The following is a 26,946-nucleotide window of genomic DNA, read 5'->3' on the forward strand; positions in this document are numbered from 1 at the left end:
TGCTTTTTCTAGTTTCATAAATCAATTCTTTATAAACTGTATTTTTGCCTCTGTGTATTGTTTTATTTCTATTTTCTATTATTTCCTCATCCTTTGCCACGACCCCTGTCTGAGGGACCCGATTCTTTGCTGGGAGCGCAGCTAACTCCCCGCAGGGGTTTAGTGAGAACGGATGTAGGCAAAGCACCCACTGTGTGTCGGGACTGAGCTAGGCTTGGCACAGTCAGTCGTCTTCTGTCTGCCGAGGGCGTTGGGTGGAGGTGGGAGGGGGTGTGGAGGGGGGTTGAGGAGCTGAAGTTGAGTGTCCCCCTGGTTCTCGGGCTCCATGACCCTGTGAGTGCTGCAGCCTGGCTGGCCCCACCTGGGGAGGCAGGAGAGGGCAGAAGGAGGCAGAGAAGAAGGGACAGATTGTTCAGGCAGAGAGAGGTTGCCCAGGGACGGAGGTCCTGGCAGGGTGACTAGAGCCAGCAGGGGTGTGGCCTGCGTGGAGTGAGAGGAAAGTGGGTGGACATCACAGCGGGATGCAAAGGACTGGGCGGGCCAGGCAGTGGGGCCCCCCAGCGCCCCTGGGACTGTGCCTGAGGGACAGGGAGAAGCGGTGGGCAGGTGGCCTTGGCTGTCATCAGGCGCTGCCTCTGCATTCTGGGCGTGGGGAGTCACGTCTCCAGGGCCGGGGGTGTCCTGCCAGTGTGGCCAGAGGCATGGGCAAAGGAACATGCTTATAGAAATGTCTTTTTGATTTTCTGTAGATGGAAAGGAACCCAGGGGTCACATATTCCCTCCCCTTCGCCTGACAGAAAAGGAAACTGAGGCCCAAAGAGAAGGGACAGACGTAGGCGGGACTCAAATCCTGGTTCCAGCCTTGCCTGGTGTGCACCTTAGGCAAGTGCCTCCCCTCTGAACCCTCGTCTCCTCTTGTCCCAATAGAAACCGCTACCTGCTCGGGTTTCTGTAAGGACTAAATGAGAGAGTGCAGGCAGGGGCTCGGCCTGGCGCCCGGCACGCTGCACTCTGTTGGCTGCTGCAAAGTTACCGTGGAGTGACTTCTCCAAGGGCGGATGGCAGATGCTGGCAGGGCCTGCCTAGAACCTGGCATTCTGGCAATGGAAGTGTTGTGCAGCCTTTGGTGACGTGAGGCTGCCACCCACACTGGGGTAGTGCTTGGTGGGGGCTGGAGTGGAGGTGACTGGGTGATTTTCAGAGGGCCTTGGTCCCCCGGGGCCTGCGGGAGTCTTGGTTGGTGCCAGCTTTCCTGTGCTAGGCCGTGACTGGGCAGGGACAGAGCAGGCTGGCGAGAGGCCTGGGCTTGGTGGCCTTCTGTGGATTGGGGTGGGCGGCTGGGCTGTGTCTGCCTTGGTTGGCCAGCAAGCGCCTGGGCTGGGCCAGGGTGGAGCCTGGAGAGGGCAGGGACGTTCGTGCCGGCGCTCGCGTGGTCTCCGTTGTGGGGGCTCAGGGGAGCAGGGAACTAGTGCTCACACGCGAGCCCTGGCCAGGAAGGCTTGCGTATGGCCCTGAGGGGTAACCTTCCCCGTACCCTGGTGCCATGGCACTTTGTCCATTATTGTGGTGCTCACAGCCATGTGTTGGGGTCACATGTGCGACCGTGGGTGTTTGTCTGTCTGTGTTCAGTGCATCCTTTCTCCCCTGCATCCTCTGTGTGCCTAGCGCCAGGCTGTGGAGCCGACACGTGGCCACAGGGCATCCTGGAGTAGGGGGTGGAGTGCGGGCTCTGAGGCTGCGGCTCCTAGTGTTGAAGACTGGCCTTGTCCTATCAGCTGTGTGACCCCCCCCAAGCCTCTTCCTTCTCATCTGTAAAATGGAGCAGTCCAGCCGCCCTGCAAGCACTGGCGATGTCGCACTGGCAGCTCCTCCCAGCAGCGCCCTAGCTGGTGGCGTTTGGTGTCACTGTCGGGGACTGGAGGCAGCTAGTGGCTTGGTAGCCGGTGTTAAGCAGTTGTAGGTGTCCTGTGCATGCTGCATCTCAGGAGTGTGGAGAAGGGGTGATCCTTGCTGCAGTGAGCAGGAAGCGCTCATGGACGCAGCGGGGCTCAGGCTGGACCTCGGAGGAATATGTGTTCAGTAAACACTGAGTGCTGCGTGTGTTCCAGAGACAGTGCCAGCCACTGCTGAGATGCATCAGACCTGTCCTGGCCATCTAGTGGGGCAGGCAGACACTCCCTTAGAGACCCAGTAGTGGCTCATTGTCAGTGGGGGTGTAGACTGAGAGTTATCCCAAGAGTTCAGGGGAGGCAGCGACTCTCAGGGCCTGGGGAAATCAGGGAAGTCTTGGAGGAGGAGAACATGAGGTCTGGGAATGACATTCCTGGCATCACCATGGCTGGGAGGCCTGGCCAAGCTTGGGGTTAGGAAGGAGCCCTAAGTCTTCTGAGGCTGGTGGGCTTAGGGGACAATAAACAGGGACCTTTATGGCAGACAGGACAGTCTCCTTTCTGGGGTTTCTTCCCTTAGGGCTCCTGCCCAGGACTGCTCCATGACAGAGCTCAGGGTGGCTGCCTGGTTAGGGGGCTGCATCCCTAGGGAAGGGGTGGGCTGCCCTTGGTGTGCGAGAGACTTCTCCCTGGGCTCAAGAGTCAGTCCCGCATGAAGTCACATCCATGGCCTGGTGGGGGCTGGGGGAGGACTGGCCCGGCTCTGCTCTGCTGGGTCCCTTGCCTTCCCTTGGACCTGTCCCTTCGTGCCCTGGCCCCACTGAGGCAGGTGTCCCAGCCTTTGTACCTGCATCTGCCCCCCTTCCCATGGGCTGCCCAGCAGAAGGAAGGAGGGCGAGGCGTTGGTGCTCCAGCCCTGCCATGAGGTGCGGGGCGCTGAGGACGGCAGGTTGGGGAGACCTGGAGGAACAGCAGCCACTCTCCCTGCCCGCTTCACGGTGGCTCAGGAGACTGAGCGGAATGCAGAAGTGTGTTCTATAGATTTCAAACTCATATTCTTCTTCTAAAGCTGTCAGAGACTCTGAGTGTCAATGAAAATCGGGCTGTAGCTGCAGCTCTGTCACCTCTTACGCCTCCCCTTTCAGCGGGGCTCCTCTGATGGCCAAGGTGGGGGTGTGGGCGGGGGAGGGGCAGTGGGGACAGGACGGCTGGGCTGGGGTGGGTCAGGTGGCCCGGTGGCTCTTGGGACCAGCTGGGGTGAAGTTGGCTTCCCCATGGGAGGGTGTGACAGCTGGAGGCATCTACACGTCCCTTCTTCCCTTTCCATTTTCTCTGTCCCCGTCCGGCTGGTGACCTCAGGCTCCCTCAGTGGGTAGAGGGACTTGCTCACACTAAGGCGTGAGGCAGGGCATTGGTGACTTCATCTTTCATCGCCTTTGTGTGCAAGGAAGAAACCGCTGTGAAAAAAAAAAAGATGAGGAAAGAACCGAATTTAAGCCCCCAAAGGCTTTTTGATGGTAGAATTTCAGTTGTTGTGATTGGGGTGTTTTTTGGTGACTGTATTTTCTGGTACCTTTCAAATAGCGCCTTCTAGAGAGCCACCTGCTTGCCCCCTGCGTGTGGGACGGGCGCCAGCAGCTGGGGCCTGGGCGGCCTGGCTGCTTCCTGCTCTCCGCACACTCCAGAGCAGCTCTGGCAGCAGCGCCTTCCCCTGGGAGCTCCTGGCTCAGCCGCTCACACTAGTGTGTCCCCAGGTGGGACAGGACCAGCGCTCCTGCACTCGCCTGTCCCCTCCCCCCTGGGGCTGTCTGCAAGCTCGGCGTGCAGAGAAAGGGCGAGGAGAGGGGGTGTGTGACAAGGACATGTGTGTGAGTGCAGTGTGCAGGTGGAGAGTGTACGTACGTGTGGCACATGCACGAGTGGTGTGTGTGTAGGTGTGTGTGTGAGGAAATGTGCGGTGTGTCTGAGGGGTGTGTGGGGGTGGGATGCGTGTGTGGGAGTAGTGATGTTTATAGCTGTGCCTGCAGGTGTGTGTGTGGATGCCGAATGATGTATGTGTCAGTGTGTATGTGCACGGTGTGTGTGGGGTCAGTGTGTGTAGGTGTGTGTGTCTGTGTGGGGTGTATGTGTGCTGTGTGTGGGTCAGTGTGTGTGTGTGTGTCAGTGTGCAGAGTGTGTAGGTATGTGTGTCTGTGTGGGGTGTATGTGTGCTGTGTGTGGGTCAGTGTGTGTGTGGGGGTCAGTGTGCAGAGTGTGTAGGGGTGTGTGTCTATTTGGGGTGTATGTGTGCTGTATGCGGGGTCAGTGTGTGTGTGTGTCAGTGTGCAGAGTGTGTAGGGGTGTGTGTCTATTTGGGGTGTATGTGTGCTGTATGCAGGGTCAGTGTGTGTGTGTGTCAGTGTGCAGAGTGTGTAGGGGTGTGTGTCTGTGTGGGGTGTGTGTGTGTGCTGTGTGTGGGTCAGTGTGTTGGTGTGTGTGTGTCAGTGTGCAGAGTGTGTAGGGGTGTGTGCCTGTGTGGGGTGTATGTGTGCTGTGTGCGGGTCAGTGTGTGTGTGTGTGTCAGTGTGCAGAGTGTGTAGGTGTGTGTGTCTGTGTGGGGTGTATGTGTGCTGTGTGTGGGTCAGTGTGTGTGTGTGTGTCAGTGTGCAGAGTGTGTAGGTATGTGTGTCTGTGTGGGGTGTATGTGTGCTGTGTGTGGGTCAGTGTGTGTGTGGGGGTCAGTGTGCAGAGTGTGTAGGGGTGTGTGTCTATTTGGGGTGTATGTGTGCTGTATGCGGGGTCAGTGTGTGTGTGTGTCAGTGTGCAGAGTGTGTAGGGGTGTGTGTCTGTGTGGGGGGTGTGTGTGTGCTGTGTGTGGGTCAGTGTGTTGGTGTGTGTGTGTCAGTGTGCAGAGTGTGTAGGGGTGTGTGTCTATTTGGGGTGTATGTGTGCTGTATGCAGGGTCAGTGTGTGTGTGTGTCAGTGTGCAGAGTGTGTAGGGGTGTGTGTCTGTGTGGGGTGTGTGTGTGTGCTGTGTGTGGGTCAGTGTGTTGGTGTGTGTGTGTCAGTGTGCAGAGTGTGTAGGGGTGTGTGCCTGTGTGGGGTGTATGTGTGCTGTGTGCGGGTCAGTGTGTGTGTGTGTGTGTCAGTGTGCAGAGAGTGTAGGTGTGTGTGTCTGTGTGGGGGGTGTGTGTGTGCTGTGTGCGGGTCAGTGTGGGTGTGTGTGTGTCAGTGTGCAGAGTGTGTAGGGGTGTGTGTCTGTGTGGGGGGTGTGTGTGTGCTGTGTGCGGGTCAGTGTGTGTGTGTGTGTCAGTGTGCAGAGTGTGTAGGGGTGTGTGTCTGTGTGGGGTGTATGTGTGCTGTGTGCGGGTAGTGTGTGTGGGGGAGTGGTCATGGGTTTGTGGCAGTGGCCTCTGTCTGCGAGTGGGCAGGGCAGGAAGGGAAGAAGCAACAGGGAGGGAAGGCCTGAGGGGCTGGAAGCAGTGTCAGCTCCCACCCTGGGGACAGCCACTGCCCCAGCACTGTCCCCTTTCCTCCGAGGGAGCCTGGGAAGAGCTCAGGGGGGACAGGGCTGGGTGTGCGAGGCTGGGAAGGCCATCTCTCCCAATCAGCAAAGGTAACGAGGGGCTTGGGGTGTCCTGCAGGCTGGAGGACATTTGTCTGAACTCGGGACGCTTAGGCACCGTCTCTGGGGAAGAACACGTGTGCACTCCTCCCCAGATGGTCACTGAGCAGCCCTTGGGTGCCACGCCCGTTCCAGGTGCTGAGGACACACCGTGAACAGGTGGAGGAGTTTGTTGCTCTTGTGGGGCTTGTGTCCTGTTAGCTGAGACAGGAATATCCAGAACGAGCCAACAAACACGTTAGCAGGAAACGTGGAGGAGAGCGGTGAATGCCAAGCAGGGAGTTACAAGAGGGTGAAGGGACAGAGGTGCCAGGGAAGCCACAATCCGACTCACAGGGAGGGTCCAGCCCTGGGAAGCTCAGGGGAACGGCAGAGATAACTGGGATTTGAGCTGTACTGCCCTCTTTCCAGCTTGGTGGACTGCCCCGTCTGAGGGGGTGAGCCTAGCGACCAGCTCCTTGCCCTGGGATAGGAATTTAAGCAGAGGCAGCCCCAGGGCCCCCCGAGAGTGCAGTGTCTGGATTATTGAGTTGGGTACATGGCTCACTTGGGGAGGCCTGGGGCCTTGAGTAGGGCTGAGATACTGGCTGTGGGGGTGGAGAAAAGTGGATTGTTAGAAGACTGGGAAGTAGGCTGCACAGGACTGAGTGACTGGCTGAAAGTCCCCTGGAGACAAGAACCATTTCTGTTTTGTTCACCCCATACCCCATCCTGCACACAGAGCCAGGCACATGGTGAACATTCCTTGAATGGGTAAATGGAGGTGACCACCATGTGTCCTAGCTGAGTAACTCCGGGGCGATGGAGCTGTTCAGTGGGGGTGGTGTTGGACACACAGCATCTGAGGTGCCTGGGGGACCATTGCCACCCCCATGGCAACCTCTGGGAGGCACATGGACTTGTGGGTCTGGAGGTCAGTAATGAGGCTGGAGAGAAGACATGGGCTTGGGAGTTGCTGGGCTCCTCATCGGGGATTAATCCACAGCAGTGCGTGAGAAGGCGTAGGAAGGGTTGGTGGAGTCCAAAAGGAAGTCTGGGCTGGACATGCCAGCAGAGTTGGGCATCGTCAGCGTTTAGGTGATAGGTGAGGCCACTGAGGGGCAGTGAGGGCAGAACTCTCCTAGAAACAGCAGTATTTATGGGAGGAGTGTGAGACAGGGAGGAGGCCAGGGAGGAGCAGGACAGGAGGGGGACAGTGGGCCCAGACACCAGGGAGGGGGCCGAGCCGCGGTGCCTCGCAGGATGTGTGTGTGGATGTGGATGGGGACAGCCAGATTGCAGTGGGTTCAGCCTGGCTGGGAGGTGGAAGGCAAGGTTTGAACCACCTTCTTCAGAAGGCATGAGGCCAGGGCCAGGGGCTGCACAGGGACCTGGGCTGGGAGGGCTTTTTAATGTGGGAGAGCTGGCTGCAGACCAGTGTGCACTGAAGGGGAAGTGCTACTTTGGGTTGGAAAACAAGCTCCACTGGAGTTCAGTGAGGGACTGATCTCAGAGCTAGCCGCAGGGCTCAGGGGAATCTCTGTGAAGAAGGTGGGCTTTTCTCTTTGGCTTACTTAAAAAATTACACCTTATCACCTACACAAACTGGTTCAGGCGGTTTAAGATAACACCCAGCACACAGCCATAGGAGGGCTGCAGTAGAAAGGAGAGCCCTAGAAAGATGCTGGGAGCAAATGCGGGGTGGGGCCCCTGCAGTCTGGCGGGGTTCCTGAACCTCAGCCCAGAGCTTCCTGGTGGCTGGATGGGGGGAGGCTTGATAGGCCACAGGACTCCGCACACGGGATGGAAGGAACCGGCTAGTTCTCAGGCCAAAGCACGTTCTCTCCTTGTTCTGAGCCCTAATGCATCCTCGGGGAGCCACACCACACAGCTGCGTGGAATGACAGAGCAGAGTATTTTAACTGTTGGTAACCTTAATTTTGTTTAAAACACAGAAAGCACAAAACTTGACTTGCCTGTCACATATTAGTCTTTTATAGATGAGAACTATTTTTTGTTAGAAAAACATGTTTCCCTATAGCATAAATTTTATGTGTATTTATAGACCCAAACATATTTAGTGTCTCCATTAAATTCAAGAAGCCAAGGACAACCGTATTTATTTCCAGCGATGTGTTTACTTATATGGCTTGTGCTGATGGGTCCTAGTAACATTCCCCGTTTTGCATGTGGTTTTATGTGAGACTGCTGGAGCGAGGTCCTGCATTCGGGAGGTGTTTGGGGTCTATGACGTGGTGCTTGGGGGGATTGCTTCCCGGAGAATCACCCATGGGCGTGGCATCCCCTAGTCACCTGGGATCACCCTAAGTGGGTCAGAGGGAGCAATATAGGATGAGGACCCTCATTTAAATAATTTTCTGATTAGCTTATTGTCATGACCATTAAAGTTTTTAACCTACACTTAAGCCACATATTGCTACACAGATCAAACCATGAACACACAGACAACTAGAAATGGACCAGATTCAGACATGGACACAAACACCTCAGGACGCTAACCTGAGACTTGGATCTGTAGTGAGCACCTCAGCAGTTACAACTTTTTTTTTTAATTTCAGCATATTATGGGGGTACAAAAATTTAGGTTACATATATTACCCTTGCCCTCCCGCCCCCCTGGGTCAGAGTTTCAAGCATGTCCATTCCCCAGACAGTGCACATCGCACTCATTATGTAGGTATACACCCATCCCCTCACCACCCACATCTGCCCAACACCTGATTAGTGTTATTCCCAAATGTGCTCTTAAGTGATGATCAGTGAAACCAATTTGATGGTGAGTACATGTGGTGCTTATTTTTCCATTCTTGAGTTACTTCACTTAGTAGAATGGGTTTCAACTCTGTCCAGGAGAACATAAGAGATTCTATATCACCATTATTTCTTATAGCTGAGTAATACTCCATGGTATACATATACCACATTTTATTAATTACAACTTTTGAGCATTGTGCTGGTTTGAGATTCTAGTCCAAACTGGGTTCGAGATTCTAGCCTGAACTTGATCCCTCCCGTTTTAGGGCAGAATCTGAGTCATTATCCTAGGGAGAAGCTCAACAAGAACCCACAATCCCAGTCCAAAGGTTGGGACTCTAGGACAGCTGTAAGATGTAGATGCCTATGTCACTCATCCATGGAGCAGTTTCTTTTCTCCAAAGGGAAGTATCACCAAAGGGCCTGAAGCATTATATTGGAGAAGCAGGGACCTCTCAGCTGAACTTCTAGACAAAATGTTCTAAAGAAAGTGTCACAGGGCCTTGGGCAGGCCTTTGTCCCTTCATGGTCACCAGAATGTTGCTGAGCAATCAATGAGCTTACAGCCTAATGCACATAGAAGCCAGTACCATGACACCCACCTTTGAGAAAAGAAAAGCTTTCTTGCAAGTCCACTGGCAAGGAGACAGGAAAAAACACTCAACTCTGTCTCTCCCAGCTGGGGCTTTGTTGTGTTTTATAAGCATAGGGTAATGAGGTGTGATCCGACTGGATCTTGCAATGAAATGATGCTAGGAGGCATGATCTGACTAGATCCTGCCATGAGGTGATGCCAGGGCTTGATCTGATTGGCTCCTGGATCCTGCCATGCAGTATCCGCTTCTTAATTCAGTCCCAGCATGCTTGGTTCATCTGTGCATGTTCAGATTACAACCTGAGGGTCCATGGCAATTGAAAAACAACTCACAACTTAACAAAGTTGGACCACAGTGGTCTGGTGTGGTTAAAATATCATACTCAATGGTGAAAGCCTAAAAACTTTTCCTCTAAGATTAGAAATAGACAAGGATGCCCATCTTCATCGTGTCTGTTCAACACAGTACTGGAATTCTAGCCACAGTAAGTAGTCAAGAAAAAGAAATAAAAGACATCCAAATTAGAGAAGAAAAAATTAAATTATCTCTGTTCACAGATCATATGATGTTATATGTAAAAAACCCTACAGATTTCATAAAGAAACCTTTAGAAATAATAAATTCAGCAAAGTAGGAGGTCACAAAACCAACATGCAAAAATCAGATGCATTTGTATATGGTAACAATGAACAATCTGAAAAAATTATGGAGACAACTCCATTTTAATAGCATCAACAATAATAAAATACTTAATTATTAACCAAGAAGGTAAAAGACTTGTACAATAAAATTCATAAAACATTGCTGAAGGAAATTAAAGTAGGCAGAAATATGTGGAGATACATTCCATGTTAATGTATTGGAAGACTTAATATTGGTAAGATGTAAATACTATCTGAAATGATCTCCAGACACAATGCAATTCCCATCAAAATTGTAATGCCATTGTTTGCAGAAATAATAAAAAAAATTCTAAAATATGTACAGTATCAAGTGTCCTTGAGTACCTAAAACATTCTTGAGAAAGAAGGACAAAGCTGGGGGACTCACACTTCCTTGTTTTAAAACTTACTACAAAGTGAGAGTAATCAAAACAGTGTAGTACTGACAAAAAGGCAGACATACAGACAAATGTAATAAAATAGAAAGCCCAGAAATAAACCCTCACATATATGATCAAATGATTTTCCACAGGGATACCAAGAATATTCAATGAGGAAAGAACAATCTTTTCAAAAAATGGTGCCAGGACAACTGAACATCCACATGCAAAAGAATGAAGTTAAACTCTTATTTAACACTACATACAAAAATTAACTAAAATGATCAAAGACCTAAATGGATGACCTAAAACTATAAAACTTTTAGAAGGAAACATAAGGCAAAAGCTTCACAACATTTGGATTTGGCATGATTTCGTGGCTATGACACCAAAGGCACAGGCATGAGCAATAACAAAAAAGTACACAAATCTTCATAAAAATTAAGAAATTTTGTGAATCTAAGGACAATATTAATCACAGTAAAATTAGAGTAAAAAGGCAATGCACAGAATGAGGTCATAGAATAGGCTTACAATAAATATGTGAAAGTGTGTTCAATATCCCTAATTGTTAGGGAAATGCTAATCAAAAGTACAATGAGATGACACCTTGCACCCATTAGGATGGCTACTATCAAAAAAACAGAAAATATTAATAAAAACTGCTGACAAGGATGTAGAGAAATTGGAACTTTTGTGCACTGTTGCTGGGAATGTAAAATGGTGCGACCGTTATGGAAAACAGTTTGGAGGTTCCTCAAAAAAGTAAAAATAGAATTATTATACGACCCAGCAATTCCACTTCTGGATATATACCCAAAGGAAATAAAAGCAGGGTCTTAAAAAGAGTTTTGCATACCTATATTCATACTAGCATTATTGACAGTAGCTAAAATGTGGAAGTAACCTAAGTGACCACTGATGGATGAATGGACAAGCAAAATGTGGTATATACATAAATGGAATATTATTAGACCTTTAAAAAGGAGGAAATTTACCATCACATAGAGGATGAGGGTAAAAAATCTAAAAAAAAATTGAAAAGGAAATAATTACGTACGCTACAGCATGAACGAAACGTGAGGACATAATGCTAAGTGAAATAAGCCAGTCAACAAAAAGACAAATACTGTCTGATTCTACATACGCAAGGTGCTTAAAGTAGTCAAAATGATAGTCACAGAAAGTAGAGTGGGGATTGCCATGGGCTGGGGGCACATGGGAATAGGGAGTCATCTTTTCATGGGTGTAGGCTTTCAGTTTTACAGATAAAAGGTGTTCTGCAGATTGATGTTGGTGGTGGTTTCACAACACTATAGACGTATTCAGTAGCACTGAACTGTACACTTAAAAATCGTTATGATGGTACGTTTTATGTTGTGTGTATTTTGCCACAATAACAAATTGGGAAACAATCAAATGAGATCATATTTGCATAATAACAAACATTAGACTTATTCATATCAGAAACATTTTATATGCTGATTTTTGACAGCTTATTCCATAAGGAGAAATAATTATATTTCTACATTGCTATTCATCCATATTATTAAGAAAATTGTGACCTTGACTTATATCTCTTGGGTCAGGTACCAAATCAAGAGAAGCAAAAATGAAGATCAAACAGTGTATTGCTTTTAGTTTTTATAAATGAACATAAAAAATTTGGCCAATGTTTAAATTCATGACAGCCTTTAAAGAAAATAAGCAACAAATTTAGTACCATTTACTCAGGTCCTCTTCCATCCATCCACCCATCCCTACTATATATTCATCCATCCATCCATCCACCCCATCTACCCATCAGTCATTTATTAATTCATATTTTCAAATGCGTGAGCATAAAATGTGTGTGGCAATAATAATGGAAAGTGATTAGATAAGCACATTGAAACACAGTGAAGGAAAATTGCTGTACAAGCAAGGAGAACATGATACACTAAGTTCTGTAACCTTTCACATGTTATTTTTAATGTCACACACAATGACATAGCAGACAAATTAGGAAATGAACATAAACAAAAAAGAAAACAAAAATCTTCCACAATCCTGCTACATGGATTGGAAATAAAAACTGTTAACATTTTAGAATATGTTTCTATCGGTCTTTTTTCCTATGTGTACTTTTTTTTTGGAGGAAAGAGACTTTATTCTAGGGAATATTTCACAAACCAGGGAAATGCAGCCTTTGGTATAAAAGGCATCTGTGTTTCTGAGAACAAAGAAATGATTCAGGTTTTATAGCAAAAGTTCCGGCCCAGTTTCCCAAACAGGTCTGTTTATGCAAATGAAAAATTAAAACTTGCTTAGTTCTGATTGGTTGGTGCAGCTGAGGTCTGATTAGTCAATACAGCTGAGCCCTGATTGGTTGGTTTCTGTTTTTTTAAGAGACGGTCTCTTTCTCTGTCACCCAGGCTGGAGTGCAGTGGCCCAATTGTAGCTCACTATAACGTCAAACTGCTGGGCCCAAGGGATCCTCCCACCTCAGCCCCCTAGGAGATAGGACTACAGGCATGTGCCACCACATCTGACTAGTTTTTAAATTTTATTTTATCTAGAAATGGGGTTTCACTATGTTGCTGAGGCTAGTCCTGAGCTCCTGGCCTCCAGTGATCCTCCTGCCTCAGCCTCCCAAAGTGCTGGGACCACAGGCATGAGCTACCAAGGCCAGCCTGAAAACCTTTTCTGTTTGAGTTTCCATTTTGCCTGATATATTGGTGTAAGTTAAAATATTAGCTATTTCCCAGACACCCTCTTGTTTTGCCATGAGAAAATCTAATGGAATTTGCTCACGCAGAACTACGTGAGCCAGAGAGTTTAAACAGTCTGTTGAGCTGCAATGCTCTTTGTGTATAGAACAATAACAATGGTGACAGTTCTTAAAACACTCAGTGTAATAATCAAGGTATGAGGAAATATTAGTTTGAAGACTTGTAGCCAGGAGAGAATTTAGCATTGAGTCCAAATTGTAGCCAAAGTATAAAAACTCAAAAATGGTGGACAAGTTTAGAATCTAATAACAGGTGTATTAGATAACATAATTAGAAACATAATTGTCTCCAGTTTCCCATTTCTACCAAAGATAAATGATAGTAGGACTGATTTATTTGCAAAATAAATATTCATTTCATTTACTTGCCTGATTGTTTGCACGAAGTGTAGCAAGAACAGTGATTGGCCATATAGGCTCTTTTAAAATTGGCTTTTCTGGAACTTTTTTTAATAAGCAACCTGAGATGAGACTTCCAAAAACCTCTTGAGGTTATCCGAGATAAGGATCTGCCAGACCCTCTGCAATGCATGGTGAATTCCTCTCTTCTTGAGGTCCCCAAATAATGTGAGGTTGCTGGGCCTGTCAGGTAGTGACAATTTTTACTTACAACAGGTCAAGAACCTTGTAAAGGAACCATTAGACAAGGCAGCCAGCCAGTCTTTCCAAGAAGCTTTTTATTGGCTCTATAAAAACAATCTCAATTCCTCAAAACAGTCTGGGCATATTTAAAAATATGCCATTCCAGTCAAAGTCTTGGTAAAATAACCAGTGTCCCCAGTGTGCCCTGAAATAAAAGAAAACAGATTCTTAATGTACTTAACGCAAATAACTACATTGCCATAAATTAAGAATACTCATAGTTTCCAAATTCTGCATAAATCAGGTAGAGAGAAAGATAAATACTTCAAATTTTTGTTCACAAAATCATATCCATTTTGCCGTAAGCTATAAAGAGCTCAAAAGAAAAAAAAATTCCTGACTCTAGAAAACAAAACATAAAAAAATCAGCAATGTTTCTAATTTAAAAAGTCATAAGAAATTATTTCAGTTCTCTATTAGTTCAGTTCCATGTAATTCATGCTTGTTCTGTTTGATGTTGGGTTAGCAATTTTCGTGAGCACATCAGCCTTTTTTTTTTTTTTTGAGACAGAGTCTCGCTCTGTCACCCCAGCTAGAGTGCAGAGGCGGCATCATAGCTCACAGCAACCTCCAACTCCTGGGCTCAAGCGATCCTCCTGCCTCAGCCTCTTGAGTAGCTGGGACTACAGGCATGCGCCACCACACCCAGCTAATTTTTTTCTATTTTTAGTAGAGATGGGGTCTTGCTCTCCCTCAGGCTGGTCTCCATTTCCTGACCTCAAGCAATCCTCTTGCCTCGGCCTCCCACAGTGCTGGTGTTACAGCCTGAGCCACTACGCGCGAGCCACATGAGCCTTTTCATTAGAGTCCTCAAAGTTTGTTCCCACTCCAACATTGTCGGAAACCTGTATTCAAGAGTGCTTGCCAGGGTTCCGCCGTAGGGGATGTCCCGTGCGAGCGAGTGAGGAAATCTTGGGGCCTGATCTACCAGCGGAATCAGGCGAAGAGACACCGGCGAGGGCTGGAGGAGGAACCGCGAACCCTAAAGAAAAGAGCGAGCGGGCAGGCAGCTGTAGGGCAGAACCGGCGTGTGCTGGGTCCCTAGAGGCCGGTCCTGGTCGGCCGCCGTCCAGGCCATGGTGCAGGCAGAGCTGGGGCGGTCCCCAGGTGGGGGAGCGGCCCGCCGGAGATCCCACCACGGTAAAACCGGGTAGGTGCTGGGTGGGGAAGAAAGGATGCTGCCCGCACTGCCGCCCGGTAGCAACCTGAGAGGCCGCAGTTGCAGCAGCAGCAGCAGCAACAGAAAGCACAGCACCGGCCAGGAGGCGGCTCGAGCTTTTGGTAAAGTCACCAACAGCTCTTTCTCAGTAGTACGCGAGTTGGCAAAACAGCCAGAGAACAGGGTTCCCCATTACAATCTCCTTCGAGCTCTTTTCCCTTGCTACCCGGAGCTAATTTATCCGAAAACATGCCTTGCACTTGTACCTGGAGGAACTGGAGACAGTGGCTTCGACCTTTAGCAGGGGTCATCCACCTGGTGGCCATAGCGTTTGCGGTTCCCCTGTGCGTGTGGGAATTACAGGAACTGGAGGTTGGAATACACTCCAAGGCTTGGTTTATTGCTGGAATCTTTTTGCTGTTGACTATACCTATATCGCCGTGGGTGATATTGCAACACTTAGTGCATTATACACAACCTGAACTACAAAAACCAATAATAAGGATTCTTTGGGTGGTACCCATATACAGTTTAGATAGCTTTGAAATATCCCAGCATTGCAATATATGTGGATACCTGCAGAGAATGCTATGAAGCTTATGTTATTTACAACTTTATGGGATTCCTTACCAATTATCTAACTAACCGGTATCCAAATCTGGTATTAATACTTGAAGCCAAAGACCAGCAGAAACATTTCCCTCCTTTATGTTGCTGTCCACCATGGGCTATGGGAGAAGTATTGTTGTTTAGGTGCAAACTAGGTGTACTGCAGTATACAGTTGTCAGACCATTCACCACCATTGTTGCTTTAATCTGTGAGCTGCTTGGTATATATGATGAAGGGAACTTCAGCTTTTCAAATGCTTGGACTTACTTGGTTATAATAAACAATATGTCACAATTGTTTGCCATGTATTGTCTCCTGCTCTTTTATAAAGTTTTAAAAGAAGAACTGAGTCCAATCCAACCTGTTGGCAAATTTCTTTGTGTAAAGCAAGTGGTTTTTGTTTCTTTTTGGCAAGCAGTAGTTATTGCTTTGTTGGTGAAAGTTGGCGTTATTTCTGCAAAGCATACATGGGAATGGCAAACTGTAGAAGCTGTGGCTACAGGACTCCAGGACTTTATAATCTGTATTGAGATGCTCCTTGCTGCTATTGCTCATCACTACACTTTCTCATACAAACCATATGTCCAAGAAGCAGAAGAAGGCTCATGCTTTGATTCCTTTCTTGCCATGTGGGATGTTTCAGATATTAGAGATGATATTTCTGAACAAGTAAGGCATGTTGGACAGACAGGGGACATCCTAGGAAAAAATTGTTTCCTGAGGATCAAGATCAAAATGAACATACAAGCTTGTTATCATCACCATCACAAGATGCAGTTTCCATTGCCTCTTCTATGCCACCTTCACCCGTGGGTCACTACCAAGGGTTTGGACACACTGTGACTCCCCAGACTACACCTACTACAGCTAAGATATCTGATGAAATATTTAATGATACTACAGGAGAAAAAAAAGAAGCTTCAGATAAATCTGTGGACTCATGAACAGCGTGCAAAAGCAAACTGTGCTGCTACCGTATTATATTATTACCTGGTATCCCACGGCTCAGGATTTTGTGTGTGGGACAAACCATAAATTATGGAAAATTTTAACACAAAAATAGGTGAAAACCAGGTACAATGACTGGGTTTATATATGTAAGTTTTGTATATCAAAAATAATCAGTCTAAATTTCCTAGGCTTAGACTTGATTTCTTAACATTAGAGTATCACATACTCAAATGGTAGAAAATGACTTCAACTAAATGATGCTGATGTTGCACTGCTTTATCAAGAGGATGGACATTAAAAAAAAAATCAGTACTTCCTACCACTTCTGCATGAATATTATGCTCTGGAATTAACAGAAAGCATAATACAGAAATATGAATTAGTGGAACTTAATCATAATCATGTGCCATACAAACTTACCTAACAATTATTTCTCTATTTCTCAGCTGGATGTCTTTCAATAAATAAGAATTTATCATTAAAAAAAAAAAGAGTACTTGCCAGAGTCTTTTCCATAAATTTCCTTAAAGATGCAAATTTTGTACTGGAGTCAGTTATAAAATGCTTTTTAAGAAGAATCAAAGTAAAATAATAATTGTGTCTGAGTGAAAAAAATCTTAGAATGACCATGGTTAAAAGACACAGTGGACAAGGAAATTTGGTTACTTCTTTGGCATACAACAATTTAGCATAATAATCATAATTATTACAGATAACATACACTAAGACATATCAGAATTTTAGGAATTTTTTATAATTTGAGACCATATATTCATAACATATTTATGCAACTATAACCCCCCAAAAGTTAAAAACTATTTCATATTTGACAATGCTTCCCCTGTGATTTTAACATACCAAATAAGCCTAATATATCTCTCTTGGACTTTCAGGGTCTCTAATATTCAAAAAATTAGTTTAAGGTCAAAAGCCCTGAATTTAAAATTTGAAATTTGATTTTGGAAAGGTTGTAAAATATCAAAGATTCAAAATACTTGATGAAAATGGGACCACATGTCAGTAAGTCATTCATTTAGCTGAAGTGGTAATTAAAAGATTTTAGAAAGTAAAAACCTTTACTCTTTGATAGAGAGTTAGACTCAGTTTCCCAAATAATCACAACACCTAATAACTACAAAATGAGCCAAACAAAATCTGTCTCTCTTCTTCCCTCTTTTTAATTATTTTTGCAGTTTACTTAAAAAGTAAACAAAAATATTTTAAGATCACTTGTTAATATGACACAAAGATTTAGAGAAAACCAAATTTTCCTTACATATTCACGTATTATTAATACTAAAGCTAATATTAATAAATCCTTAAAGAGATCCATCTAATCTCAATCAGCTTTGATGACACAAAATAAGATTTCCATAAAACTTTTCATAACCTCTTAGAATTTTTCTCATTCTATTTCCTTCTCAACTTTCTGTATCCATTCAGTTTTATCCATTATTGTTTTTCTTTTAGTTTAAAACAACCTTGAAAACATCTAAACTAAAACAATATTTGCATGACTTTATAAGCTCAAAAACATTTACCAGAGACAGCATAAACCTGTGAGACCAGAAGTCCTAAGCAAAAATATCTAAATTAAATTTTAAAGATGTTTCTATTTTAATTTACCAAGAATTCTAAAACTATCTTAGTTATAGAAGGTTACTAAATTCACAGCAACTTTAACAGAATTTGGCCTTATTTCCCTCATCTGTGAGTAGAGTATACAGACAGATAAATACATGCACACACAAAGATATAGACACAAAGCCTTTATATTTTGAATTTAGAATTTTGGGCACGAGGCTGGTAAAACTTACTAGTTTAAAATGATAGTAGAATTAAACTTTCCTTCTGTGAATGGAAAGCTTCAAGTTCATCTGTCTCATGTGGTCGATGCCAAAGCACATGAAAGAGAGAGAGAGAGAGAGAGAAAGAGAGAGAGAGAGGGAATCTAAGATTTTTCAAAAAGGAGTTTGGGTGTGTTATAAAAAGATTAAAAATGGCTTCCAAGGTAACCCAAAATCAGAGGATTTTATAAGGACACATAGAGATGAGCCAAGTGAAAATATAAAAATCTTTTAAAAATAACCAGCTAACTGTCAGACTCATATTTTGGAGATCAACCTGGCTAGATAGGTGGCTTTTTAATTCAGTCTGTTTTCCAACTGGATGACCGAGCTCAGGGTGCAGCCAACAATGAATTCTGGCTCCACAAAAAGAGAGAAATGCCATGACACCAGGCCATGTAATGCTTTCCACAGTGCATGTTGTTACAGAGAGATTTCTCTAAGTGTTTAAAAAAATGCCCTCTCTTATCTAAACACACAAAGAGTAGCCACTATAGTCATAACTTTTTTAAAAATGTATATTTCAAGGCCAGGCACGGTGGCTCATGCCTGTAATCCTAGCACTCTGGGAGGCCGAGGCGGGTGGATCGCTCGAGATCAGGAGTTCAAGACCAGCCTGAGCAAGAGCGAGACGGCGTCTCTACTAAAAATAGAAAGAAATAATCTGGCCAACTAAAATATATATAGAAAAAATTAGCCAGGCATGGTGGCGCATGCCTGTAGTCCCAGCTACTCGGGAGGCTGAGGCAGGATGATCGCTTGAGTCCAGGAGTTTGAGGTTGCTGTGAGCTAGACTGACGCCATGGCACTCACTCTAGCCCGGGCAACAAAGTGACACTCTGTCTCAAAAAAAAAAAAAATGTATATTTCAAAAGATTGAGGGGTACAAGTGGTTTTTGTTTATATGGAAGAATCATGTAGTGGTGATGTCTGGGTTTTTAGTGTACCCATCACACAAACTATACATTGCATCCGATAGGTAGTTTTTCTTCCCTCTCCTCCTGGTCCTTCCTTCTGAGTCTCCAGTGTCCATTCTACCACTCTGCATGTCCCTGTGTACCCACAGCTTGGCTCCCAGTTACAAGTGAGAACACGTGGTATTTGGTTTTCTATTCCTGCATTACTTCACTTAGGATAATGGCCTTCAGTTCCTTCCAAGTTGCTGGGAAAGATATAATTTCATCCTTTTTAGGGCTGAGTAGTATTCCATGGTGTACAAATACCACATTTTCTTTACCTAGTCCTCACTTGATGGGCACTTAGGTTGATTCCATATCTTTGCAATTGTGAATTGTTCTGTGATGAACATATGATTGTGCGTGTCCTTTTGATATAATGACTTCTCTTCCTTTGGGTAGATACCAAGTTTTGAGGTTGCCAAATCCAGTGGTAGATGTACTTTTAGTTTTTTGAGAAATCTGCGTACTGTTCTCCATAAAGGTTGCAGTGATTTACATTCTCACCAACAGTGTACACGTGTTCCCTTTTCACCACATCTGTGCCAGCATCTGTTGTTTTCTGACTTTTTTAAAATGGCCATTCTGACGTGGGTAAGGTGGTATCTCATTGTGCTTTTAATTTGCACTTCCCTGGTTATTAGTGATGTTGAGCATTTTTTAAATGTTGGCTATTTGTATATCTCCTTTTGAAAAATGTCTGTTCATGTCATTTGCTCACGCTTTAATGGGATTTTTATTAATGAGGCTATTTTAAATGGGAGTGTTTTTGCAGTACTGGAATTGCAGAGGCCTCAGGAGGCTTATCTTGTCCTCCAACGCTGCGCCCTCTGGCTGCAGGTACTAACTTGGTTGTGCGTTTCGACCTACAGGACCAGCAGGTGGCACTTGCATGTAAGATCCAGCTGCAGCAGAAGCTGGTGGGCAGGTGTTTGAACTTTGGTTGATGTGACAGGTTGGCTTTTGTCTCAGGCAATGGACTAGTCTGTTGTAGAAAAGTGATCCACTTCCCTGTCATGTTGCTGCCCTGAAGTTCATGACTCTCAGTTCAGTTAAACCCTGTCACCTATGACCAGGCCACACTGTCACGGAGATCCCGTACAAAATGCCTTTCTGATGGCTGTCTATTAAATGGTTTCGGAGCAGAAGCTCCTTCCTCGTTCACAACAGACAGCTCTGCAGCTGCCTGTCCTCCCTGCAGGGAGCACTGCTGCTCTGCGCAGAGGGGGGGGGTGCGCTGCTTGCAGCCCCTGCAGGGGAGCACCCTCCGTGGTGCTGCTGGCTATCTTGGTTGACTGAACCTCAAGCTCACTGGGGAGTGTTGAGCTGCCAGTGGTGGAGGTCGGGGCCAGGTAATCCTCAGTCCTCAGGGCCCTGTGTGGTGCGCCTGGGTCCTGGGGATGGGGGAGGGGGAAAGACTGAGCCCGGCTGGCAACCTGTCCCTGGCCTGCCTGGGTTCAGGCGCTGGCTGTGATGGGGAGGGTGGGGTGGTCTCCTGGTGCAGAAGAGCGCTCAGGCCGGGCAAGGGTGGCTGCACTGTGAGCCTGCCACCAGCAGGGCAGGCCCCACCAGGCAAGATTAGCAGAGGCAGGCAGCCATGGGGCAAACCAGGCGTGTGCACCTCCTTCCCTCAGCAGTGACAGTACTCTCTGCCCTCCAGGGGCGCAAAAGCACCAGACTCCGAGCGCTCCCCCAGCCCTGTGGCAGCAGATGGGTGGAGGCAGCTCAGACTGCTGCGTGCTGGGCTCCCAGACTGCCTGCAGCTGCCACTGAAATGCTCAGGGGGGGAGGGACGGTCGTGTCACAGACTCGCCTCTAGGAGCAGCAGGTAGCTCTGGGCAAGGACTGCTCACCCCACCCTCCCTCCACAGAGGTGGCAATAGTGTTTATCCTTGGGGTGCATGGAAGCACCTGGATTCCCAGTTCCTTTCCCGGTGTGCTGTAGCAGAGGGGGTGGAGGAAGCTTCCACTGCTGTGTGCTGGGCTCCAGCAAAGGCTCCAGGCTGCCCCTGAAATGCTTAGTTGGGGGACGGGCAGTTGTGCCTCAGAGCCCCCTCCTGGGAGGAAGCCCCTCTCCATGGAGGCAGCTGCGGGGGCTGCAGACTGCTGGCGCCTGCAAGCCTTGGTGGCAGCTGCAGACTCTGTCTCCGCAGTGCGTGAGAGTGCCCGCCTCTCCCCATGCTCCCTCAGTGATCTGCAGCTCCGGCTGCAGCGGTGTGGGTGGCGGCCCCGGAGAGGGACAGAGACCTCTGTGGGCTGTGTTCTCTGAGTGACCTGGGCTTAAAAGCCTGTGGGACTCTGCTGCTCGGGGGTGGAAAGCCTTTAGGGCTTCACCCAAGTTTCAGCAATGTTTCTGCACACGCTCTGGGGAGCTGCTTGCCACAGCGTCCAGGGGCCTGTGAAGTCTCAGGGGTTCCCCTGTGGCTAGGAGTTGCAAAGTCCCCAGCACAAGGATGGAAACCCAGAAATCTCTCACTCAGCCTTCCCCACATCAGGGAGCTCTTGCTATGTTCCCGCTGATCCTGGCCAAGCAGGACATTGGTCTTTGCTCTTCTCCACTTTTTCAGGTTCTGTCACTTCTCTGTTGGAATTTGTATGTTCTCTTCAACTGTCTGTTGAAAGCATGAAAATCTACTCCCTAATTTGCTTTCCTCTCCAGGAGAGAGGCACATACTAGTTGTATCTAGTCAGCAATCTTGCGCTGGAAACTCCATAACTATTTAATGTTAACAACTGCCCTCGCCCACTGACTTGCCAGCCACACACAAAATTTTGTCTTCTTCACAGCACAGCTTGAACAGCATCCTTTGATTTTGATTAAGCTGATTTCTGACCACAGAGGTCTTTTAAAAAAATCATTTCAACTCTCTTATTATTTAGATTTTAGCTGAGAAACTGAAACAAACATCTTATATTTCTTCTTCTTTCTTTTTATTTTTTTTGAGACAGGGTCTCACACTGTTTCCTGGGCTAGAGTGCAGTATCATCAAGGCTCACTGCCACCTTAAACTCTTGGTCTCAAGTGATCCTCCTGCCTCAGCCTCCTGAGTAGCTGGGACTATAGGCATGTGCCACCATGCCCAGCTAATGTTTGCATTTTTTTGTTGAGATGGGTGCTCAGGCTGTTCTTACAGTCCTGTCCTCTAGTGACTCTCCTGCCTCGGCCTCCCAAAATGCTGGGATTACAGGCATGAGCCACCATGCCCAGCCAAGAGCTGATATTTCTGACTTTTGAATTTTTTTTTTTCTTTTTACCAAAAGCCTCTCTTTAGAGACTCACCAAAGGCAATATTTACTGAAGGTGCCCTGCAAAGTGAAACCAACAAGTGTTACCCACAGTTATGATTTAAGCAAGGATACACACGGTATCTCCAAAGAGGTTCAAAGCTGTCAAAATAGGATCCATAACCACCCCAATGGCAGCTCAAAGAAAGGAAAGCATCACTAGTTACAAATGAAGTCAACTCACATTCTGTCCACTCATACTGTCGAGGGTCTCGCTTCTGAGTTGACCCTCTCCACACAGAGATCCCATAGATGGAAGAAGACAAGAAGAAAACCTGTTAATGGAAGGGAAAAGGATCAATAACAAACTGGAACCCCCCAAAATCAAAAATCACCCTAATATTGAACCAAGAAGACATGGTTCCTGAGTGAGAATCAAACACAGACCACAGTGGTGAGGAAACACAATGTTAACTACGGGACTACGAGATGAAGCGGCCACCATTGTTGCTCCTTCAGGGGATCTAAAGCAGGTAGTTGGAGCATACAAAGGATTTTAACTGCATTTTAGGCCAGGTACTTTCCATTTAATATTGTCAAGAGCATTTTTAATGGTAGCCATGATGTTATTATATGTGTTTTTTTAAAAAAATTAATCTTTCCCTAAATATAAATAAGGTACAAATAAGAGATCTCTAAAAGTTTTTTTTTTTTTTTTTTTTTTTTTTAATTTAGGAGTCTAATTTAAAGCTTCCGTCTTCAGGCCATGGATAAACTGAATTTCCAATGGTGTTCTTATTCTGATAGCAACTTACTCCAGCGGCCTCTTCAGAGAAGAAGCAAGCCCACAGTCCCCTCACACTCCCAAGAATAGGCTAAGACAGACAAATGCTCCTGAGAGCTTCACCCATTTGGAACAACAACAGCAAAAAGGATCAGATTCCCAAACATTGTTACACTGACCTCCTGATGTGACCCCAAAAACATGCCCCCTAGATGGTGGGGACCAAGAGAGAGTGCTCCAACTTGGTCACAAGTCAAGTTCTCAGAGACATAAACCAAGATGAGAGGGAACCTCAACCAGTACCTCTCTTCATAACAGAATACAGAATCACAAAGGCAGAGGGAAGATTGTTTCTGGGAGGAAAGGGATTAAATAATATGACTGTTAATATCACAAAGTACCAAGAAGTAAACCAAAGTCACTACCCCAAGGCTGGTCACAAAAATGCTTTCTTCCCATTAATCAAGACCTTGCAGAGTAGACAAACGGTGTTGTTTTTTTCCATTTACTCAACCAGGTTTCACGCACACACAGAGGCTGGGAGCCTGACTGGTGAACAAAGTTCTTACCCTATTGCCATCTTGTCAGGTTCTTGCGTACCTTCAAGTGTGGCTTCCAGAAGAGCAAAGCTTTGGTCACCTTGCTCACTGCCACAAACTTCAGGGCCAAGTCCCTTCGCCCCCTGAAGTTTCACTGAAAAATTAATTCACAAAAGGCAGATTAATTGGAGAAAGGGCATATAAATCTATCTAACATGAATACATGGGGAGAATCACAGAGTGATTGCCCCTCAACAGGGTTCAGGAGCTTATAACCACTTTCTGCCCGTTTTTCTCCATATTTTAATGAGTACTGAGGCCAGGCTGAATTACAAAAGAAAATCATTTTCTTTCTTTTTAGGGGTTTGTAGGTGAAAGCTGCCCTATTCTGTAAGACACAACCCAATAGGCATCTTGGGGGAGTTGAATCAGCATTTCTCCTATCAGCTAAGACAAAATTACACTACACATAGACAAAAATGAAGACACTGTTTACTCTGCTCAGTGCCCAAGTTTAACCTGGCCTGATTCAAGTTTACTTCCACTAGCACCTGGCACCTTTGATCCACTCAAGGTGGGATGACTTCCAGCCGGTAATCTAGCAAATGGTCACTCAGTATGATCTTCCATTAGCAACGTCATCAGGGTTCCCATGCAATTGAGACGAGACAAAGGAAAACATGAGGGCTCACAGTCAAAACTTCAAAACCAAATCCCAGAACCGAGACCCAGAGGGGCCCAAGAATACTTTTCCTGTGTAATGAGAAGAACCTAAGTCAAGAACCAGGATTCAATCAAGGTATAAAGTCTTATGGAAAATTTCCCCCCACATTAAAATAAAAGATCACAGGGCTACATCCTCAGATGTTAATAAAAACAAAACCGTTTTCCCAACTCCCACCCCTAGGGTATTACAGAGAAGGTTACCTTAGTACTGAGCTGAAGAGAAGAAAAAGAGGGGAAATTAGTCTTTGATCTGCAGCCTGGGGAGGAGAGGAGCTATGTGAGAAAGGGGTGTTGGGATACCAAAGGACCTCAAGCTTTGGATTTGGCTCATAGGTACCAGAGAGAATGGCCTAAAAAAGACTAAAGATGTCTAAAACCTCCCCCACTCTTTTGGGAATTAAAACCTGCATCCCTGCCTCAGGCCAGTGGTCAGGAGGGGCAGGGGAGTGTCCTTTGTTCTTTGTACCACAGGAGATGTGTCAAGCAGACAATTGTGAGGGCAGAGGTCACGAGATTGTCTTAACCCAAGATGGGATGACTCAAAACCGTTAACCATACTTCAATAGGCTGAAGAGGAAACAGCGCCTCCCGCAAAAGCTCTGTATTTCTGCTCAGAGGGAGGATGTTGGTAGTTTAAGATGGGAGTCTGACAACCTACTCATTTGCTGGCAAATTAACAAACATCACTGTCTTCCTCAAACCACTTGTCCTCGTTCTTCTGATGCTGCCTTGGGACAAATGCCAAACATTTGATAACAGAATTTGGTATCCCTGGGTGGGCCCATCAACACCCCAGCAGAATGGCACCCCCTGAGTGTGGCCACTGCTGGAAGAGGAGGGGAGCTGCCCCAGGTCAAACCATGGGTCTCCACTAGGAGAAGCACCGTCTTCTCAGGTGAGAGAGAGAGGAACTGCTCTAGCAGCTGCCAGAGCGTGTTTAACCCCAAGGGAGCTTCTTTCACTCCCTCCCCAGAATCAGATGCAGCTCCTAGCTACCTAAACTTTGTTGGCAAGATGGAAATGGATCTAGAAACATCTGGACAGCCTTGGCCCTTTTTCTGAGTAAGTTCCCCAGCATACACACTGAGCACCTTGACTCTACCCATTTGGGGAGGGTTTTGAACCTTCCAACCCTGTGGCAGGGCATTCATTTGGAGCTTTGGCATTTTAGATTGTCTGTGTTGGGAATTCCCCATATTGTTTGTGTTTGTGTGTGAGTTTTGTCCTAACATGGGAGGCTCCATTTCTGTTCCATCTAAGAGTCCCTTGGGAAGAATTTTGGCTGAATGGTCAACTTATATACTTAACCTATGTCTGAAGAAAGAGTGATGTATTATTGTATCCTGGCCAACATACGTATTGGGGTGTGAAAAGAAGTGGCTGTTGAATGGAATCTAAAATTATATATTATCTTATAACTGTAATTATATTGTCAAAGGTCAGGTAAATGGGAAGAAATCCCATATGTACAGCCTTTTATGCAATTGCATAATGAAGAAGGTGAAAGGCCTGAGACAAAGTTAAAGGCACAAAGGAAACCTCCGCCTGTAGTTGGGGTGGGGAAGCCAATCCCCAGTAGACAAAATGGAGGGGGAATTAGCCAAGTTAAACCTCATGAACCTACTGAATTCAAACTTCGCCAAAACTCATTCCCCACCATCAGCCCCCACCATACTCTCCATCACTGGTGGAAGAATCCATGGTCAGGGAGGGTGGAGCTGGGAATGATTCCTCAGTCCTATGACCCCTGGGTTATGGGAATGTGAATAGTGTCTCCCTCCAAGACCCAGCAGGGAACTCAATTCAGCCAGTGGGCACCCATAGCTGGAGCAGGGCAATTTCCATTGTGGCAGTACCCTATAGGAGTCTTGAATGTACAATGACAGATGGTAGGGTATTATTAGACTTACAACCCATTTTCTACCTTGGATTTATTGAATTGAAAAAACTGAAACCCAACTTATAGAGAGGAACCCCAGAGGATGACAGAGTTCTTTACAACCATCTTTGCACTGCAATGTCCCACTCTGGTGGACATACAGACCTTACTGAATATATTACTTACTGCAGATGAGCACAGACTAGTGAAGGACAAGGCCAAGGAGGAGGTACAGCATCTCCATGAAGAAGATCCTAATCAGACCCCAGATCCCCATTCTGCCATCCCAATGGCAGAACCAAACTGGCATTCTAATACTGACGCAGGCAGTGTGAGAATAAATCATTACCAAAAGTATATTCTGGCAGGCCTCCAGAGTGTGGTGTCCACACAGAAGAGTTCAAACAAGGTCTAAGAGCTACAGCAAAAACCTAAGGAGTATCCCTCTGAATTTCTAGAATGCATCTATAAGACATATGGAAATACACAGATGTGGATCCAGAAGCCCCTGAAAACATGAGTATGGTTAACAGGACTTTTATAGGGTAGAGTGCTCCAGGTATAAGGAGAAAGCTACAGCGTGTAGTAGGACCAATTAGCATTAATCCCTCCCAGCTGGTTGATATCACCTTCAACTTATATACTGCCAGCGAAGAATGGAAACTGAAACCTGTGTGTGTTCTATTAGCTGAGCCAACCAAGGGTCCTTTGAGACAGTCAAAAACAAAGGGTAGGAAAGGCCACCCTAAGATGAGGCACAATCAGTGTGCTTTTTGTGAAGAGGAAGGACATTGGAAAGAGCACTGGCAAAGGTGAAAAGGGGTCCAGGTAACAAGAAAACTCCATGAAAACAAATGGTCTTTTGAGTGCAGGACTCAGATGATAAATGAGGGGACCCGGGGCTCTGTGCCTCAGTAAAGGCTCAAATCCAACTATCCCCACAGCAGCCCTGGCTAAAATTGACAGTGAGGAC

The 26,946-nt window shown here is 46.3% G+C and overlaps 1 pseudogene; it reads left to right on the forward strand.

The window, feature by feature from the left end:
* Window positions 1-14,705: 14,705 nt before the first annotated feature.
* LOC123646457 lies at window positions 14,706-16,010 on the forward strand (annotated as a pseudogene).
* Window positions 16,011-26,946: the final 10,936 nt, after the last annotated feature.

This window comes from Lemur catta, chromosome 10, assembly GCF_020740605.2.
Source record: "Lemur catta isolate mLemCat1 chromosome 10, mLemCat1.pri, whole genome shotgun sequence".
Lineage (NCBI taxonomy): Eukaryota > Metazoa > Chordata > Mammalia > Primates > Lemuridae > Lemur > Lemur catta.